This window comes from Ascaphus truei, chromosome 9, assembly GCF_040206685.1.
Source record: "Ascaphus truei isolate aAscTru1 chromosome 9, aAscTru1.hap1, whole genome shotgun sequence".
In the NCBI taxonomy this organism is placed as follows: Eukaryota; Metazoa; Chordata; class Amphibia; order Anura; family Ascaphidae; genus Ascaphus; species Ascaphus truei.
In genome coordinates, this window is record NC_134491.1 from 32,237,576 (window position 1) to 32,257,279 (window position 19,704).

Consider the following 19,704-nt stretch of genomic DNA (forward strand, 5'->3'; position numbering starts at 1 on the left):
CAAACATAAAAGTAACATTTCAGAAGGAGTCCCTGATCCGAAGAGCTTACAATCGAATTGGTAAGTAGGAAGAAGGTACAGAGACAGTAGGAGGGCATCCTGCTAAGTGCGTCTGCAGGGGGCCAAACTTTATGCATCAGGTGTATAGTATTAGCCACGGAGCTACTCATATGCTTCGTTAAGCAGGTGTGTTTTAAGGTGGGTCTTTAAGGTGGATAGAGAGGGTGCTAGTCGGGTATTGTGGGGAATGACTTTCCAGAGGTGTGGGGTGGTCAGTGAGAAAGGTTTAAGGCGGGAGAGGGCTTTAGATACAAAGGGGGTTGAGAGAAGACATCCTTGAGCGGAACACACATACCACCTGGGTGTCTCTAGGAAACATAGATTTTCTGAAACGATTTGGAACAATCTTGCAGTATTTTCCTTAGAAACACTGATTGTTACTTCTACTGTGCACTATATAGTCACCAAGTGTGAATAGTATTAGTCACATTCTCTCTGACCTACTCTATATCACAGAGCTGTGCTATGTTGTGGTGTATTCCCTCTATTTTATGAACTTGGGAGTCACTGTGCGCCTCAACATTCACTCAAAAGTACTATTCAACAGAAGGTTTTTTGTGTGTTTTAAGCTGCATCCTCTAGGTTAGAGCTGCAGTTCAGTCTTTTTTTTACATTTATTTTTTTACTTCAATAGTTTTGTGTGTGCAATCTCTAATTACCTAAAGAACTGTATAGCTGTCAGTCAATTCGTTCTCCATGTATTGATAGGTCGAAATTTGGTGACATAATTAGTGAAGGGATCTGTTTATATTCTGCTTGTCTGTCAGTGGAAGCTCATGAATATTCATGAGCACTCCTGCATTGACATGTGCTAGAGGGAGGGCAGGGCTGACAAAGGGGTGTGCCAGGGCTTGTGACAGGACATGAAGGGGCAGTGCCTTAGCAAATGGCTGTTAAAATAGAATACAAGAAAATTGGTCTTTAAAAGTTGTTGTTTTTTTAAACAGAGAATGCTAAAAGTATTTTTTCTTACTACAGAACTGATTTATTAAAAAACCCCACACATGCAGGATATTGACTGAACTGCAGCTTTAAGGAACTTCCGTAGGAATTGCTCAATTAGAAGTTGCTCCATCCAGCACAAGTAGAGAAACTACAGTGGTACATATTGTTGTGCAAAAGTTGGAAGACCTGATACTGTGTAATCAGGGGTGAGCAAACTTGTTACGCCGAGTCCCTCTTTTTCCTCCATGATATTAGTTGGGGCCCTCCTGCCTGATGTTATTCAAATCACAGGAATTTTTTTAAGATTAAATTGGTATATAATATAAATGTGAATACAAATACATAAAAATACTTGCATAGTTCAACATTTTTAAAACGCTAAAACATGACAAATGCTTTGTTTAAAAAAAAAAAAAATTAGTGTAGTTGCATAAGATGACTAACTGCAATTTTTTTTATCCTGTCCGCCTCATCCTCTCAATCCCCCTCATCTTATCTCTCCCTCCCACCCTCATCCACCTCATCACCCCTCCTCCTCTCATCACCCCCTCCTCCTTCTCCTCTCATCACCCCCTCAGCAATGCCTACCTTGCTTTGGTGGAGGAGGACCGCAAGAGAGACCTCAGGAGTAGAGCAGGGTGGTGGTTGAGGACGGCGGTGGAAGAAGACTGCAGTGGCCAGCCAAAGTGGAGTAGGGCAACAGAGGAGTTGGACCGCGGCACAGGACTGTTGGGGGGGGGGGAGAGCAGCAGACACTGGACGCCAGTGAAGACTTCCTGGTCAGACCACTGGGGCGCCCTCCTACCCAGCAGTATTTCTCTGTAGCGACCCAACTCCTCTATCGCCCTGCTCTGGGCTTCCGTCATCTTCTCCCGCTGCCATACTCAGATATCCAATATGCAATTGAACACAAACATAGATTTATAATACAAAAAGTATGTGTATTAGGTAGCAATCCACCCAAAAAAAATTGGTAAATAGCAATTAATAGAAAACTGAGCAGTGCACAGGAGCAAGGAGGCACCTCATATCCCCCAAAAAGGGAGCAACAATATATACAAAAGGCCCCCAGCACACAAATGAGGAAAAGCAGACAAATTTGTCAAAAATAGAATCAAATAATATATTTGTGAATAAAGCAGCTACACAGTCAATCCCAGCACAGGCAAGGAGAGTACATCTCATGGAACAAGCTAAGGCTTGGGACCCGCTGCGCACGGCGGCGCTGGCGGCTGCACGGGCTTTCCCCACCAGCAAGGGAATCCTCCCAAGCCGGTCCCGGTCCCCCCTGGCTGCACAGCTCACTACACGCTGTGACGCGTCAGCCGCTGGGGGATACAAGAGAATTGTGATCCCTAGCTTCGACGCGTCACGTGGTGTGGCTGTGAGCCAATGAGGAGGGGAGGCTTCGGGAGGAGGAGAGGCTTCGGGGAGCGGGGAGGAGTGTGGAGTGCCTGCCTCTGTGTGTGTCTCTGTGTGTGTGTGTATGAGTGCCTGCCTGCGTGCTTTTGTGTGTGTGTATATGTGTATGAGTGCCTGCCTGCGTGCGTGTTTTTGTGTGTGTATGTGTGTATGAGTGCCTGCGTGTGTGTGTGTGAGAGTGCCTGCTTGTGAGAGTGCCTGTGTGTGTGAGAGAGAGTGCCTGCGTGTGTGTGAGAGAGAGTGCCTGCGTGTGTGTATGACAGCCCGAGCCCGTGGAGGGAGGGGGGGGGGGGAGAGTAGCGGGTCCCTCCGCTCAAGCCACGCCCCCCTCCCGCTCAAGTCTTCCACCTCCCGCCAGACCACATATCGCGGTCTGTGTATGTCATTGCCCCGCCTGTCTGCAGTGCGGGAGCGCTGACGGAGGGAGCGGGGCCTTAGCCCTACATGTATGGAACAAAAGACAAAAAGGCCTACTAGTGCCACATCTAACTTGACAAATTATATAGTTAAATACGTATCTGTTTATCTTCTGATAAGCAAGGATCATTTAGTTCAGGTACAGAGGGGCCATACCATAATGTGTTTGTAGCCTTAAAACACTTTGGTCAAAGAATTTAACTAAATAACCCTTGTTTATGAGACGATAAAAAGACATGGATGTTACTATATCATTTGTCAAGTTGGATGTAGCACTGGGCCTTATCTTTTGTTCTAGCAGATGTAAGCATTGCCACACTAGTATTTTTAAATACATGGGATTCATGAATTGGGGTTAGAGAGTCACCACACATTTATGAAGGGTTCCATAGATCTTAAAAGGTTAAAAACCAGAAGATAAGTGATGACACCTTCTGGCAACGGAAGATCCCTTTATAAGCCATTCACTTGGATTGTAAGGTCTATGGGCTAGGGATTTCCTGTCCTATTTTCTCATATTGTGTCTTGCACTTATTGCATAATAATTCCCTGTATTGTCTCTTTTGTAAAGTGTATGTATGTACGTATATCTTTATTTATATAGCGCAATTAATGGACACTGCGCTGCCCTGCAGTAATACACGACAGAATCATATAAATCAAGGTTGCGCAAACTTTTCCCCCTACATGAGCCCCCCCCTACCTTGGCTCCGGGGTCATGTGATGGCACATTACCATGGTAACGTGACATCAAGCGACCCTGCGGCGTCATTTGACACAGTGCCGGAACTCTGAAGAAGCGCACCAGACGCAAGTGACATTTAGGAAAAGGAGCCCCTGTCCCGAAGAGCTTACAATCTAATTGTTAAAGTGCTGCTTTACATTGTCGGTATTAAAAAATAAATAAAAATAGACATGCATACACGGTTTGTTATTGCACAGCGATGCTGCTAAGTGTTAGTCCTGTATCTCCCTGTGCCTCAGCGAAGCTCCAACATCCGGCTGTAAGCTCTTCAGGCTAGGGGACGAATGTCTGCAATATTCTAGGTACAACACTGCAGGCACTCGATATGCCAAATATGACGTCACTTGTGACTATTCTCTGTGAGTGTACGGGACGCACGGAACGGTGTATGACGTCACGTGTCTGTATTCTCTCAGTGAGTGTTCGGGACGCACGGAACGGTGTATAACGTGAACTTGCTGCTGGGCTCCAGCTGTGCGGCGCGAGGGCTCCGTGACACGCACTCTGCGCGTGTCTGCCCGGGACAGTGGGCGGGGCTACCTCTCGCATTGGGGCGCGTGACCAAGCCCCCGTTTCTCCCTCAGCCAATCAGCGCTTTCGGGCGGCCGCCACGCGAGGTCTTCGCCAGAGGCAAGCTGCGGGAGGGGCGCGCGTGGAAAATCTCGCGCCTATGTGTCGCTCGAGGGGAAGCGGCGGGAAAAAGCACCCACACCCACCCCGGAGACAGGTAACGAATCGGCCTGGCGGGTCTCCACCCACAACACCCCACCCCCCCACGCGCGCCCGGTGATGCGCGAAGGCAGCTGGTGCCATTCGGTTTGCTTCCTTTCCCCGCGCCGTCTGCACACGGAAGCGCGCATGTGTGGGGTTCGTTAGCTGGCGTATTCACGGTGACTCGGTCGGTATTTATTTACAGGCGAGGTGCAAGGTGTCATGGTGACGTGTCGTCACGTGAGGCGCGCCAGCCAATCACCGCCGGCCGTGTGGTATTTTTGGCGCGCTGTGGCGGCGGTGTATGTGTGCCGCTGTGGCGGGGTATGGCTGTGTGCGGCTCTCGACCCTGGCTTTTTTCTTCGAAGCCGTGTGATAAAAAAAAAAGTGCAATATTAAGGTGTTGTAGGGCCCTTGAATAACGAGGCGTCATTGGCGCGGGCTGGGCTGTGACAGCGAGAAAATGGCGTCGTGAAAAGCGCGAGGCCCGAGCGTCTGGGTCACGTGGCTAGGATTGGAAGCTGGAGGGGGCGGGACTTGTGTGTCACATGACGCGCATCACGTGCCAAGCAGTGGCTCCATGCTGTGGGGAGGGAGTGCTTGTCTGTATACTACCGTTGCATGTATGTAAGCACTGTGTAAGAAAACCCCACTGTGCTGTCTAATTAGGCTGTGTCCATACAGCCTTAGTTTGCGCGGAGCGCATGCGTGATGTCACGGTTTCAGGACATGGCAGACGCGCCGTGGCAAGGGGCGTGTCTGTGATGTCATGGAGCTTGTGCGAACTGCTCACGTGACCTGCCCGTCACGCCGCAAAATCAGTTTCAAGTGATTCCTCGCGCATCGCGCGCGCCCCCTCCTGCTGTTGCATGCGCGGTCGATCAATGCCTTAATGCAATGTAATCGCGCTGTGCGTGGACGCCTCCGCGCAGTCTTCGGCAGCATGGACGACACTTTTAAGGCTTAGAACGAACTTTGGAATGTTTAAAATCTGAAATATTATTAATGAATATTGTCATGCTTGGGAACTATTTTAATTATATTATTCAGTTGTATACAATAGCCAAAGGAACATAAATCTGATTTTTTATCAATAAGCCTATTTTACTTTGAGTGTAGACTTGATCACAGCCCATACTACAGCCTGCATAAAGATGTTTAACCATGTATGCCAGTAAGGCCAACAGACCACTCTAAATTGCCAGATTGAATTTTAGAATAAGGTAGCTGAAGGCACCACAGGAGAAAACAAATATTACATTCCCCAAAAATATCTATATTGCAGTACCAGCATTTGAGCCCATGCCTACCTTCAACCAAGACCTGATGAAGCTCCATATGAAATGTTGACATATCAATGCAAATGTTTTTAACAACAAATTGCCTTGTGTTTGGTTTGTCGTACACTTCAACACAGCATAATTGTGCAAATGTTATTTAAAACCTAACCGACCTTAGCCTGGGTATATGCCTTTGGTTTGTCCATCACATAAAGCCTGTAGCATCTTCTTCCCTCTCTGTGAAAGGAAATATCTATGTGGTTTGCTTATTTGTGCAAATGGATGTTTAACATTTTTAGGTGGGTGTAGGGTAGGTATTTTGCTCTATCATTGTAAGAACATTTATCTAGGGGGATAGGGCATTTTTTTTCCTCATCCCACAGCTGGTTAATTTGGTGTACTGGGAAGTGGTTTGAGTGAGTTCCTTCGGCTTCTATCTTTTGTATTACAGTAGGGCCACGCTTTTCGGCGTTCCGCTCATACGGCTGTACTGAGAAGGGGGCCGCCATGTCTGCGCATGCACTGAACGGGGGCTGCCGAGGTCGCGCATTGCGCAGAACGGAGGTCGCGCATGAGAAAAACAGATGGTTGCGCATGCGCCGAAGGGGGGATTGCAGATATGCGCAGGTCTGCAGGAGATGCCGAAAATCGCTGGAACCCGTCGTATTAGCGGGGCCCACCTGGATTTCACTTTTGTCACGCTGTGCTCACCATAAACTAGGCGGGACCACAGTGCTGAGGTGGGAATGGATATTACGCCAAAGCCACGAGGGCACGTCTTGAGTTTAGATTAGTCTGGATATCTGGGCCGGGGTAGGAGAGGTACAGATAGTAGAAGGTACTGTTAGCCAAGTCCGGGGTATGAGAGGGGGACGTAGTCGTATTACCGTAAGCCAAGGTCAGGTGCGGAGAGAGCGGAGTGGTCATATTGCTGTAGCCAAGGTCGGGAGCGGAGAGAGCGGGGTGGTCGTATTGCCGTAGCCAAGGTTGGGTGCCAGAGATTCAGAGAAGTCGAGGAGGAAGCCGGTTCGGTATACAGGATCAGGACTGCAAACCAAGACAGAGAGTGATGACAACAGGTTCTATGCTCATTCAAAGTGCCAGTGGCACAGCTGAGCATAAGTAGGTGAGACAGTCCAATGGCAGGACAGCACTGTGGAGGTGTGTGCAGAGGTGAGGCTGCGATAGGAGGCAGGGAAGCAGGTTCAGGTGAGCTTCCTGGGGTAGAGCTTGAGAGAGAGATGCGTGCGTCCTTGTGCGCGTGATTTGCGTGGCCTGCCGTCCTTGAGATGATATGCCTTTAAGAGGCTGGGGTGGTGTCACGGTAGCTTATGACAGGATATAATGAACACCAAATATCTGGGTTGAACTGAACGAGGCTTAGATATAATAAAATATAATTTATTCCTTAAAAAAGGTGAACACAGCATAATAGTACAATTAACAGACAAGAAGGTAACACTTACTTAGGGTTGGGGGATGGAGAAGTTTCAGCTAGCAATTCTCCAGCAATCCGGTGACATTCCAGGTGGAATCAGAAGCACAACTAAAAACTGTATGGTTGACACAGTTTATATACCTGTGTAACCCTATTCTTAACATTGAATACAGACTATTGGTGAACAATTATCTGTATCCAATCCCTAACATGGAGACACAGATTAACCCATGCCCCCCAGCTAATTAGCCCATGTGTACTGGGACTCTATGGGTAGCCCCATAATTAAATCAGGGGCGACGACCAGTTTACCAAATGAAGTATCTGCATTGTTTGTAGGTGTAGACATAACACTTACAAACCACTCCAGTTTGATGATTCTCCACCCTCATGTAACAATTAGAGTGGCAGAGTCTGTTGATTAACTTGGTCTGTTGATTAGTACTTAGTGTAAACAATCCGGGCAGTTAACTTTTGATCACAGTGCTTAGGCTCAATCAGCCGGCTGCCCTTCATGACCTATTAGCATAGCAGATGGTCTGCATTTTCAGAGCAGATCCAAAATACCATACATATATACTTTAATATGTACACATATTAATAAGTTCCATTCTGGTGGGCTCAGTGGGTCTAAATTTGCCAGTTCTTAATGCCTACAGTGACTCCACAAATTGGCCAAATATCAACTCTCTGCGACCTCCAGAACTGGAGATACAGAAATGCACTTTAAAACATTAAAATACAGGATTAAACTGAAACATGGGAACAGGGGAACATACATTTTTCATGACATGACAAGGTGTAAACCACATTCGTGGACCGCAGTCCAGTTAACCCCTTGCCTCCCTGGTGAGGTCAGGGGGTGGCCATATGGGGTGCAACCCCTTTCATACCGGCCCAACCCCTCTCTCCCTCTACAGGTGGGTGCGTGCGCGCGCCAGAGTTGTGACGGGAGCCGGCGGGACCTGTGGAGGTAGGAGCGGGACCGGAGAGAGCGCCGAGTGCCGCAGTGGACGAGTGGGGAGGGCGGTGTGGCTCCCCGGACCTTACAGTACCCCCCCCCCTTTCAGGCGCGACCTCCGGGTGTCCATGGAACGGTTTGGAGGGGTTCTTTTCATGGTGGGAAACCCAAGAGCGTTCTTTTGGTCCGAACCCCTTCCAGTGAACCAGGTACTGCACTCCTCTGGAGATTCTAGAGTCCAGGATGGACTGGACCTCGTACTCCTGTTGTCCTTGTACAAGTATGAGAGGAGGTTGTGCAGTGATCTCGGGAAAGCGAGGACTCAGGAACGCAGGTTTGAGCAGAAAGACATGAAAGACAGAGGGAATCTTCATTGAGGAGGAAAGACACAGTCGGTAGCCCACCGGGTTGATCTTTTGTACCACAGGATACGGACCGAGAACTCTGGGTGCCAGCTTGGGTGTGGCCACTTTGAGGCGTATGTTCTTCGAGGATAGCCATACCCTGTCTCCTGGGGAGAATTCCTGGCCCTGTGCAGATGACGGTCTGCCTGGAGTTTCTGCCTCCCAGTAGCCATACTCAGGTTCTCCTGGATCTTTTTCCAATAGTCTTGTAGAAGGACGATACGATTGTCTACTGCTGGAACTCCTGAGGGTTGGGAGGCAGAGGGTAACCGTGAAGAATGGAACCCGTAATTTACGAAAAAGGGTGACTCCTGAGTGGAGTTGTTACATAAGGAATTAAGAGCAAACTCGGCCCATGGCAGAAGATCCACCCAGTCGTCTTGTGTATCGCCTATGAAGCAGCGAAGGTACTGCTCCAAGGTTTGATTAGTTCTCTCCGTCTGCCCGTTGGTTTGTGGGAAAAGGCACGCCAAAATTTGGAAATGAATTGCGAGCCCCTGTCAGAGACGACGGTTAGCGACACCTCATGGAGACGGAAGATTTCTTAGATGAAGACATCCGTGAGCCTGGAAGTATTCGGGAGACCCCTCAAGGGGACAAAATGAGTTTGCTTTGAAAAGCGGTCGACGATGACGAGGATGGTATTCATCCTCTTAGATGTCGGAAGGTCCACTATAAAATCCATCGTCAAGTGATTCCAAGGCCGATCTGGAATAGGCAGTGGATGAAGAAGACCCGCAGGTTTGTCCCGAGGCACCTTGTTGCGAGTACTTGGGCCACACGCCTTGACAAATTCCTCCACATCCTTCAGCATCTCTGGCCACCAGAATGTCCGTTGAATTAGGTCTTTGGTTCTCTTTGTCCCAGGGTGTCCCGCCAGTTTAGAGGAGTGGCACCACTCGAGGACCTTCTTTCGATATTGTGGTGCGGTGGAGAGCCGCCCCTCCGGAACCTTGAGACCCCTAGGAACCAGTGACTGATTGGATCGAATATTGTCCACGACATCAAAGGAATTTGCCGATACAATATATTTGGATGGGATTATAGTTTCCAACTGCTCCTCTGACCTCTCGTCCGCTAGGAACTGCCGAGACAGGGCATCTGCCTTCAGGTTTTTGGAGCCCAGGACTAAGGAAATTATATCATTGAATCGGGAGAAGAATAGTGCCCAGCGAGCCTGACGGGAACCCAGGCGACGTGCCCCCTCTAAGTAAAGAAGGTTCTTATGGTCTGGTTATGGGGCTTTCTGTACCTTCTAAGAGATACCTCCACTCCTGTAATGCTATCTTGATAGCTAAGAGCTCCCTGTTCCCCATATCATAATTCCGTTCTGCAGAAGAATTTTTTTTCGAAAAGAAAGCACACGGGTGTAATTTTGCTAATGGTGAAGTCCTTTGAGACAAAATGGCGCCGACGTCTGAGGCATCCACTTCCAGAGTAAATGGGAGTTTGGGATCTGGGTGGACAAGGATAGGAGAGGATAAAAAGGCTTTCTTGAGAATGTCAAAAGCTTGGGTGGCGGTCCCGGACCAAGATGAGGGATCTGCGCCTTTCTTGGTTAATGCCGTGATGGGGGCTACAGTAGTGGAGAAATTTTTTGAATGAAGTGACGATAATAATTAGCGAAGCCCAGGAAGCTTTGTACGGCCTTGAGGATGGTCGGACGGGGCCAGTCTAGAATAGCCTTAAGTTTCGCCGAGTCCATGGTGAAACCGGAATCAGAGATAATATATCCCAGGAATGCCACGGATGTTTGGTGAAATTGACATTTCTCCAGTTTTGCGAACAGACGTTCTCCCGGAGGCGTAATAGTACCTGCTTGACATGGTCAAAGTGCTCTTGGACAGACTTGGAAAAGATCAAGATATCATTGAGGTATACAATGAGGAATTTGTTAAGGATGTCGCGGAAGATCTCGATGACGAAATCTTGAAAGACTGCAGGCGCGTTGCACAGACCGAGCGGCATGACCAGATATTCAGAATGGCCATCGTGGGTGTGAAACGCGGTCTTCCACTCGTCACCCTCGGGTATCCTTGCCAAATTGTAGGCGCCCCGTAAATTCAGTTTTGAGAAAATGGTTGCGCCTTGATTGCGGTCGACGAGCTCGGAAATCAAAGGCAATGGGATGTTTTTTTTCCGCATGATCTTGTTCAGGCCCCGGTAGTCAATCCATTGGCGAAGTGACCCGTCCTTCTTTACGAAGAAGCCAGCTCCGACTGAGGAGGAAGATTTTCGGATGAAGCCCCTCTCCAAATTCTCCCGAATATAGTCGTTCATGGCTTTCATCTCCGGGAGTGAAAGCGGATAGGATCGTCCCCTGGGAAGAACTGCCCCAGGCAGTAGGTCGATGGGACAGTCAAAAGGAAGGTGCGGTGGTAGAGCCTCGGAACGTACCTTGTCGAATACATCGAGGTATTCCAGATACACTGCGGGTAGGAAGTCTGTCTCCTCGGGCGTGTGTCGTCCGCAAACCTCCCACCTTCTGGGGCGGCACGATACAGGTCTTGGCACATTGGATGTTCCACTGGACAGGTTCCCGGTTGGTCCAATGGAAGTTGGGATTATGGAGTTGGAGCCAGAGAAGGCCCAAGATCAGATCCACTGAGGGGGTGTGAATAACGTCAAGGCTAATCCTCTCCCTATGGTCCCCGCCGATCTGCAGTTGGAGCGGAATGGTCTGCAGAGATATGAAGGTCGTTGCAATGGTCTACCGTCAATGGCCTCCGACCGACCGGAATCCTCTTGCGGGAAAGAGGAATGTTGCTCCGTTCTGCGAAGGCCTGGTCGATAAAGTTGCCTCCTGAGTCAACAAATGCCAGTACTTTGGTGTGAAACCCCTCTCCAGACAGCGTCACAGGCAACAGGATCCTGGTGGGAAGGGCATCCTGGGTGATGGGGAGAGGGACAGTGTTCCCAACGAGACTCACCGGGACCTCATTGGGATTTGGCGTTTCCCGGCTTGTGGGGACACTGGAGCACCAGATGACCGGAATTGTCGCAATACAGGCAAAGGCCCATGCTGCGCCGGCGTTGTTTCTCTGCAGAGGACAGCTTATTTCCTCCTAACTGCATAGGTTCAGGGACGTCCGAGGAAGGAGATGAGAGTAGAGACTGGTTGAATAGGGGACCTTGAGACCCGTTGACGGGAGTGTGAACGCTCTGCCCTCTGCTCTTGTTGGCGCTGGTCCACCCGGATGCACAAGGCAATCAGTTCCTCTAAGTATGTAGGACGTTCCTGCGCTGCTAGCTCGTCCTTTAGGGACTCCGACAGACCCTGCCAAAATGCAGAGGATAATGCCTCATTATTCCAAGCTGTTTCAGCCGCAATGATGCGGAATTCCACGGCATACCTGGCGACTGGACGATCTCCCTGGGAGATAGGGAGGAGGCTGTCGTCATCCGACGTCCGGACATATGAAAGACCCTCGAACTCCCGAGCGAACAAATCGATGTCCTGAGTGAGGTGCGATTGTTGTTCCCAGATGGGGGAGGCCCAGGCCAGCGCCTGGTCTGTGACGAGAGCAATGATGTAAGCCACCCTGGACCGTGAGGAGGCAAAACGAGAAGGGGAGAGTTCAAATTGGATAAAGCACTGATTTAGAAAGCCCCTACACCCCAGGGGATCCCCGGCATAGCGTTTGGGTGTCGGGATACGCGGTTCGAGCGTAGGCAGAGAGGGAGCGAAGACAGTCGCCGAAGCAGTAGGAGCCAGTGGCGGGGTTTCCGGCGTAGAAGCCCGGGCTTGAACTGTGAGGGTGTGCAGACTTTGCTGAAGCAAATCCATCCGCCTGTCATTTTGCTCGAGGTAGGACTCTAGTCTGGCGAAGACATTGGTATGGGATGTCAAGGCTCGCTCCACCTCAGCGGGGTCCATGTTTGTGGGGCTGAGCATAATGTCACGCTGTGCTCACCACAAACTAGGCGGGACCACGGTGCTGAGGTGGGAATGGATATTACGCCAACCACAGCCACGAGGTCACGTCTTGAGTGTAGATTAGTCTGGATATCCGGGCTGGGGTAGGAGAGGTACGGATAGTAGAAGGTACTGTTAGCCAAGTCCGGGGTTAGAGAGGGGGACGAAGTCGTATTACCAAAAGCCAAGGTCAGGTGCGGAGAGAGCGGAGTGGTCGTATTGCCATAGCCAAGGTCGGGTGCCAGAGATTCAGCGTTGTCGAGGAGAAAGCCGGTTCGGTACATAGGGTCAGGACTGCAAAACAAGACAGGACCAGGGAAGCAGAGTGATGAGAACAGCAACAGGTTCTTTGCTCAGACAAAGTGCCAGTGGCACAGCTGAGCAGTAGGTGAGACAGTCCAATGAAAGGATAGCAGTGTGGAGGTTTGTGCAGAGGTGAGGCTGCTATAGGAGGCAGGGAAGCAGGTTCAGGTGAGCTTCCTGGGATGGGGCTTGAGAGAGAGATGCGTGCGTCCTTGTGCGCCTGCGCGCGTGATTTGCGCGGCCTGCCGTCCTTGAGATGATATGCCTTTAAGAGGCTGGGGCGGGTGCCCGCGCGCCAGAGCTGTGACGGGGGCCGGCAGGACCTGTGGAGGTAGGAGCGGGACCGGAGAGAGCGCTGAGTGCTGCAGTGGACGTGCAGGTAGCGCGCCGAAGGGCGAGGTAGCACGCCGACCTTACAACTTTGAGGGAGACTAGCTCTATTCTCTACTGGTAAAGGGATCACCCCCTTCTATATCAGTGGTGTTCAACCTTTTTTTTGTAAAAGAACCCTATAATTATATTGTGAAAGTCTGCGGAACCCCGGCCCTCTCTAATAGCGCGTCTGAGATGAGATGCATTGTAAGGATCCCCAACCCTCTCTAATAGCGCGTCTGAGATCAGATGCATTGTAAGGAACCCCAACCCTCTCTAATAGCACGTCTGAGATGAGATGCATTGTAAGGAACTCCAACCCTCTCTAATAGCGCGTCTGAGATCAGATGCATTGTAAGGAACCCCAACCCTCTCCAATAGTACGTCTGAAATCAGATATATTGTAAATTCTTATGTATTTGTTTACAATTTTCAAATTAACCTGAAAATAGCAGGGAACCCTTTTAGGAATGCCCGGGGAACCCCTGTTGAACACCACTGTCCTATATGGTCAGTCCTTGGAAAAACATAATTGACACATCATTTTTAAGGACCCTTTTAAAACTGCAGGTAGTATGAAAAAAAGACAAATAGTGACTTTTTTTTAATTTTTACTTGAATGATTACTACCTATAAACTCTTCAGTTTCAGAGGAACATTGTGTGGCAGGCCCCGTAAAGTGATTTGTAAAATAAACACCATTATATAGTATTAAATATGTAGTGTCAACATTGGAGGTGAAATCTACTTTCTAAAAGTCATGGCTGTTGGATTGACCTGGGCTCATGTAAAATCAGTCAGTTTTCGGCTTTTTGCAGAAATATTGATGTAAAAACAACTTTTTACTAAGTACCTAATTTAACATTTTCGTAGGCCTTATACCTTGGCATTGATAACCATGATTTGGAAATAACTGCATTGTACTGTATGTTATTGTATTGTATGTCTTTATTTATATAGCGCCATTAATGTACATAGCGCTTCACATTAGTAAATCATATAAATAAATGATATAAATAACAGGTCATGGGAATAAGTGCTTCAGGCATAAAAGTAACATTAAGGAAGAGGAGTCCCTGCTCCGAGGAGCTTACAATCTAATTGGTAGGTAGAACGTACAGAGACAGTAGGAGGGAATTCTGGTAAGTTCGTCTGCAGGGGGCCATGCTTTATGTATCGTGTCTAGTATTATCCACATTGCTTTTCATGTGCTTTTTTAAGCAAGTGTGTCTTAAGGTGGGTCTTAAAGGTGAATAGAGAGGGAGCTAGTCGGGTATTGAGGGGAAGGGCATTCCAGAGGTGCGGGGCAGTCCGTAAGAAAGGTTTAAGGCGGGAGAGGGCTTTAGATACAAAGGGGGTAGAAAGAAGACATCCTTGAGCAGAACGCAAGAGTCGGGATGGTGCATAGCGAGAAATTAGGGCTGAGATGTAAGGAGGGGCAGAAGAGTGTAAAGCTTTAAAAGTGAGGAGGAGAATTGAGTGTGAGATGCAAATTTGATCGGAAGTCAGGAGAGGGATTTCAGGAGGGGAGACCCGGAGACAGATTTAGGAAAGAGTAGAGCGATTCTGGCAGCAGCGTTTAGGATAGATTGTAGGGGAGACAGGTGAGAGGCAGGAAAGCAGGACAGCAGGAGGTTACAGTAATCAAGACGGGAGAGAATGAGGGCCTGAGTCAAGAGTTTTAGCAGTTGAGCAATAGAGGAACGGGCGTATCTTTGTGATATTGCGGAGGAAAAAGCAACAGGTTTTAGAAACTTTTTGAATGTGAGAGAGGAGTCGAGTGTGACCCCTAAGTAGTGTGCTTGGGCTACTGGGTGAATGATCGTACTTCCAACGGTAATGTGGAAGGAGGTAGTAGGGCCAGGTTTGGGAGGAAGTATGAGGAGCTCTGTTTTTGCTATGTTCATTTTAAGGCGTTGAAAAGTAAATTTGTGTGTCGTCAGCATAGAGGTGATATTTAAACCCAAGAGATGTTATTACGTCATCTAGAGAAAGTGTGTACAGAGAAAAGAGAAGGGGTCCCAGGACAGAGCCCTGGGGTACCCCCACAGAGAGATCAATAGAGGAGGATGAGGTGTTAGCAGAAGAGACACTGAAAGTACGATGGGAGAGGTAAGAGGAGATCCAGGATAAGGCTTTGTTCCGAATACCTAGAGTATGGAGAATGTGAAGCAGAAGAGGGTGGTCCACGGTGTTAAATGCTGTAGAGAGGTCGAATAATATGAGCAGTGTAATGACCTCTGTCTTTGGCAGCATGGAGGTCATCAGTTATTTTAGTGAGGGCTGTTTCAGTGGAGTGAGCAGTGCGGAAGCCAGATTGTAGAGGGTCTAGGAGAGAATAGGTGTTGAGAAAATAGAGCAAACGAGAGAATACAAGACGTTGAAGGAGTTTAGAGGCAAAAGGCAGGAGGGAGACAGGTCGATAGTTAGAAAGGCAGGTAGGGTCAAGCTTGCTGTTTTTGAGTAATGGTATAACTGTTGCATGCTTGAAGGAGGATGGAAAGGTACCAGAGTAGAGGGAGGAGTTAAAAATGTGTGAGTGTAGGGATTATAGTTATGCGCTATTTGTGTTGTGCTTTTACAGATAATAGGATTTTGGACCAACATTTGACAGACAATGTATTGGTACTAGATACATTTTCACTTCCCTAATTGTTTGTTTGTTTTTCAATTCTTAGTAAACTATTTGTCATTCTTATCACATTGGCCAGGTTTTCCTGAAGAACTAGAACAGATGTTTGGGCTATTAGGACTTGCTTCAAAATTAATTTGGTGATCTAGCATTGTTAAGCCTTTCATTTCAGAAACATTATGTACTGTACACTGGAGAATGAGGGAATGTTCATAGGATTCAGTAAAAAAAAAACTAGAAATCCAGAATAGAGAATGATGATAAAATTTAGGCTTAAATACATTATGAAAATCATGAAAATGGATTGCATAATGGGTAGTAGTCGTGGACATTTACACATTGTAACTTGTATAAGTGAAAGCTTATAAAATTCCTACAATGAAGTGCTTGCTTATGCCCCTGTTTCAGTTTGTTTAACATTGGTGCGATAATCCAAAAGACAGGCTGAAAGGCTCCTCCCCTGTCACGTTTATTAAAATTGTTAGCTTTACTAACCCTTTACACTTTTTGGTAGAGAAATGATATGGTTAAGAGGATCCTAGTTGTGAACATGTAACTTTTATATGGGTTACTTATATTAAACTGTAAGGCATGTATGTTTAATAAACTGGACATGTCTAAGAAGAGCCCTATCGGTTGATTTTGACACCTATGACAATAGCTACATGGGTTTATCCTTTTGGAGGTACAAATGGGATATTCGCTAACTTGAAATGCAGGCTATTGCTCCGCAATCTCACGTCAAATGCCATTCAAATCCATGGTAGTTAACAGGATGGTGGTGCTATAAGCTGTAAGAGATGTTTGTGAATATCTACGGAAGAGAAGGGGTAGGGAGGGATGTTGAGCCTAGTGTAATAAGTTACGAAAGCATAGGCACCAACTGTGCCCACTGTCAGGGCCCATAGCAGCACCTTGACTTAAGAGGGACTACTGTACATGGAGCCGACATCACCTGCATGCAATACAAGCTGAAATTCAGTTATATGAAACAAAAATGTTCATGAAACATTAATAAGTGTCTTGAATATTACTTGATAAAGAAGTGATACCGGAAATACAGCCTTTGACACGGGCTGTAGGAGCATGGTTGTACATGGTGAGGTCACATACTACCCAGAGGCAGGCGTTGGAGGGCGGGCGTTCGCGAGGGTGGGCGGCAGTCTGCTGGGCGATGTGTGTTCATCCTCCCAGCAGACTTTTTCAGGAGTTGGGGAGGGGGCGGGGCTACAGACGGCAGCTAAGGCTAAGGCCCCGCTCCCTCAGTCAGCGCGCCCGCACTGCAGACAGGCGGGGCGCTGACAGACACAGACTGCGATATGCGGTCTGTAGGGAGCGGGGGCTGGAGTGGGAGGGAGGGGCGTGGTTTAAGCGGAGGGGGGCGTGGTTTAAGCAGAGGGACCCACTACCCCCCCCCTCTCTCCTCGGGCTCCCGGGCTGCAGGAGGGAGCTGCTGCGGGCTGCCCTACTCACACGCTGACACTCAGGCACACACACACAGACACTCAGACACACACATACACACACAGACAGGCACTCACGCTGCTTTCCCTCCACACTCTCCTCCCTGCTCCCCGAAGCCTCCCCTCCTCATTGGCTCACAGCCACACCACGTGACACGTCGACGCTTGGGATTACAATTCTCTTGAATCCCCTAGCGGCTGACGCGTCACAGCGTGTAGTGAGCTGTGCCGTGAGGGGGGACTGGGACCGGCTCGGGAGGATTCCCCTGCTGGTGGGGAACGCTCGTCCGGCCGCCCGCGCCGCCAGGCGCAGCGGGTCCCAGGCCTTAGGGATCCAAGTTGCAGTCTTGAAATCATTCTCAAGAATGATTTCATTGGCTGCCGAGGTCCCAGTGACGCTGCTGCAGCTTCAAAAAACGAATTGGTTTGTTTATTTAAACTGTAGCCAGCGTCAACTCCGGGCTTCGGAGACAGGGCAGCTGCTACCCCGACAACCAGTATTCAATTTGAATACATTACGTCCCACGGCAGCACGCACGGCAGCACGCCCTCCCTCCAAAGCCTGCACCCTGAACGAGGCCTTACCTGCTCTTAGAGCAGGAGTGCGCATATACATATTGTATTTTGCTATACCGTGCATTTTTTATTTTTGGGGTGGGGTTTTTAGGGCTGCCTTGTACCCAGCAGATTAGTAATGACCGGGTGATGCGGTCCAGTCCCGTTTTTCCTTGTCTAGGTGAGGTATGGGGATAGCTACAGGGCAGAGCCAGTGTCCCTAACACCCCCGGCACCACCCTCGCCGCACGTGACCGGCAGCATTGCAGCATTGCAGCGCGCGCCCTCCCTCGTGCTCTCCTGCTGGCAGGAGCAGGTGGGCGGTGTGACGTAACCGGCGCGCTGGCGCACGTGACGTCACCCGCAAGTTGTGCTTTGAGCACGCCAAGCAGCCTGGATACGGGGAGATGGGGATTTAAACCAAACCAGGGCACGTGTTCAGCAGAAAGGCCGCGAAACGGGCGATGGGGGAGCCCCGCCTCCACTACCACCGAGAGGACCGCAGCGGCGACTGCGGGATGTTACTCTGAGGGGAGTGACTGCCGGGAGCAGATACCCAGCCGCGCAGCGCACGTTCCACCCCTCGGCACAGAACCGCAGTTGGCATTGGGAAGGGTGCGGCTGGCGAGACAAAGGAAGCTGTGGCGGTGGTAAAGAAATAACGCGTACACCGCCGAGCAACCAGGGGGGTGAGCGTGGCGTGAGGAAACATGTGGGTGCAGGGAGCAGTGCGGGCGCTTCGTGGGAACCAGGTTCATTTCCTCGCTGTGCTGAGCAGTTTTGCTTCCACACAGGATCACGCTGTTTATACTTTCATCTGTTAGGGGCTTTATTATTCTAGTTGAAGTGATGCTATATCCCGCTGTTTCATTTACTTTTAACAGTATAGCTGTTCCCGGAAGTGTTAGGGAGGGGCAGATCTGTAGGCATGGTTTGGTGGAGGTTGTTCATGTTGGTGACCAAATGCATTTAAAACATTAGTCATGTAGATGCTGTTTCTATCATTAGGTTAGTTATTGTAATGACAAACGTTTGGGGTGGAGAATGTATTCAGGACTGTTGTAATAATCAAAGAATTATAACACAATGGGTGTAACGAACATAAAATAACACAACCCCTTCCTTCCCAGAGCGCTTGCAATACAAATATGTATTTTTTAATGCAGGCTTTATTGGATGGCAGTGAAATGAAAGGTTATTTTCACGTATTGGCATCTTACATTTAACATCTCCGTTGTAATATGTGGTACCTTGTGCACTTTCTTGGAATGTTCATGAGAATTGTATATAATACGGTTAGTTATAGGGTGGATGGTGTGTTTTCAGAGGTTGGTAAGGACATATATATATGTGGGTAACTTCTACTTGGAACACCAAGCACTGGCTATCTGTCCGTAAAGTACCTGGAGAATATCCTCTAAGGAGGTTAAACTTGATAGGTCACGTTTTCTATTGGTATTAATATTTAACTTTATTAGTCATTAATTTTTTTCTCTTTTTGTAAGAATATGTGCTGCACCTAGGCATCCAGACAACATGGCTGAAGACTCATTTTGTAACTGTTGTGTAAGGTGTCAAGTTCACACGTGGGAACAAGAGGGCCATGAATAGTCATGATAATTTTATAGCCATTAGCCATCTACATAAATAAAATAATACAATCAGTTAAGGATCTGGCACTTTGATTAAAGCGTAATGTAACCACAACTATCCAGGACATACTTGAAAACGAGAGGTAACTCTCAATGTATCATTTCTTGGTAAAGCATTTTATAAATAAAACTTGGGTAATACCTCACGAAAGAGATAGCCGACATGCAATGAAGCACCTGGCAACAAGGAATACAAGAGACAAATTACTCATGGAAATGTTCATTACTACCCTGTGGGATACACTCTGAATATAGTTCCAGATCTTTATCTAATTGTATTGATACATATTGTGACTATTCAAAAGATAATTTACCAAATTTGATACCTACCTGTTTAGTTGGCAGATTAATTAATGGATTAAAAAATGGTACCTGCAGTCATCCAATAGGGCAGAGGAGTGCAATCTTTTTCCCCTGCGACCCCCTGC

General features: G+C 48.4%; 1 protein-coding gene across 7 annotated transcripts in view; it reads left to right on the top strand.

The window, feature by feature from the left end:
* The first annotated feature begins 4,165 nt into the window (after nucleotides 1-4,165).
* Nucleotides 4,166-19,704, top strand: part of MGA (MAX dimerization protein MGA) — a 73,101-nt gene continuing 57,562 nt past the window's right edge. For 3 of the 7 annotated variants that reach the window (XM_075614304.1, XM_075614308.1, XM_075614309.1), the window contains exon 1: nucleotides 4,168-4,316. The gene's annotated coding sequence lies outside the window, so the exon portion shown is untranslated. Of the gene's footprint in view, nucleotides 4,317-17,996; nucleotides 18,314-19,704 lie in introns of those variants that run through there. The other 4 variants (XM_075614311.1, XR_012803853.1, XM_075614306.1 and 1 more) reach the window with 4 other exon arrangements.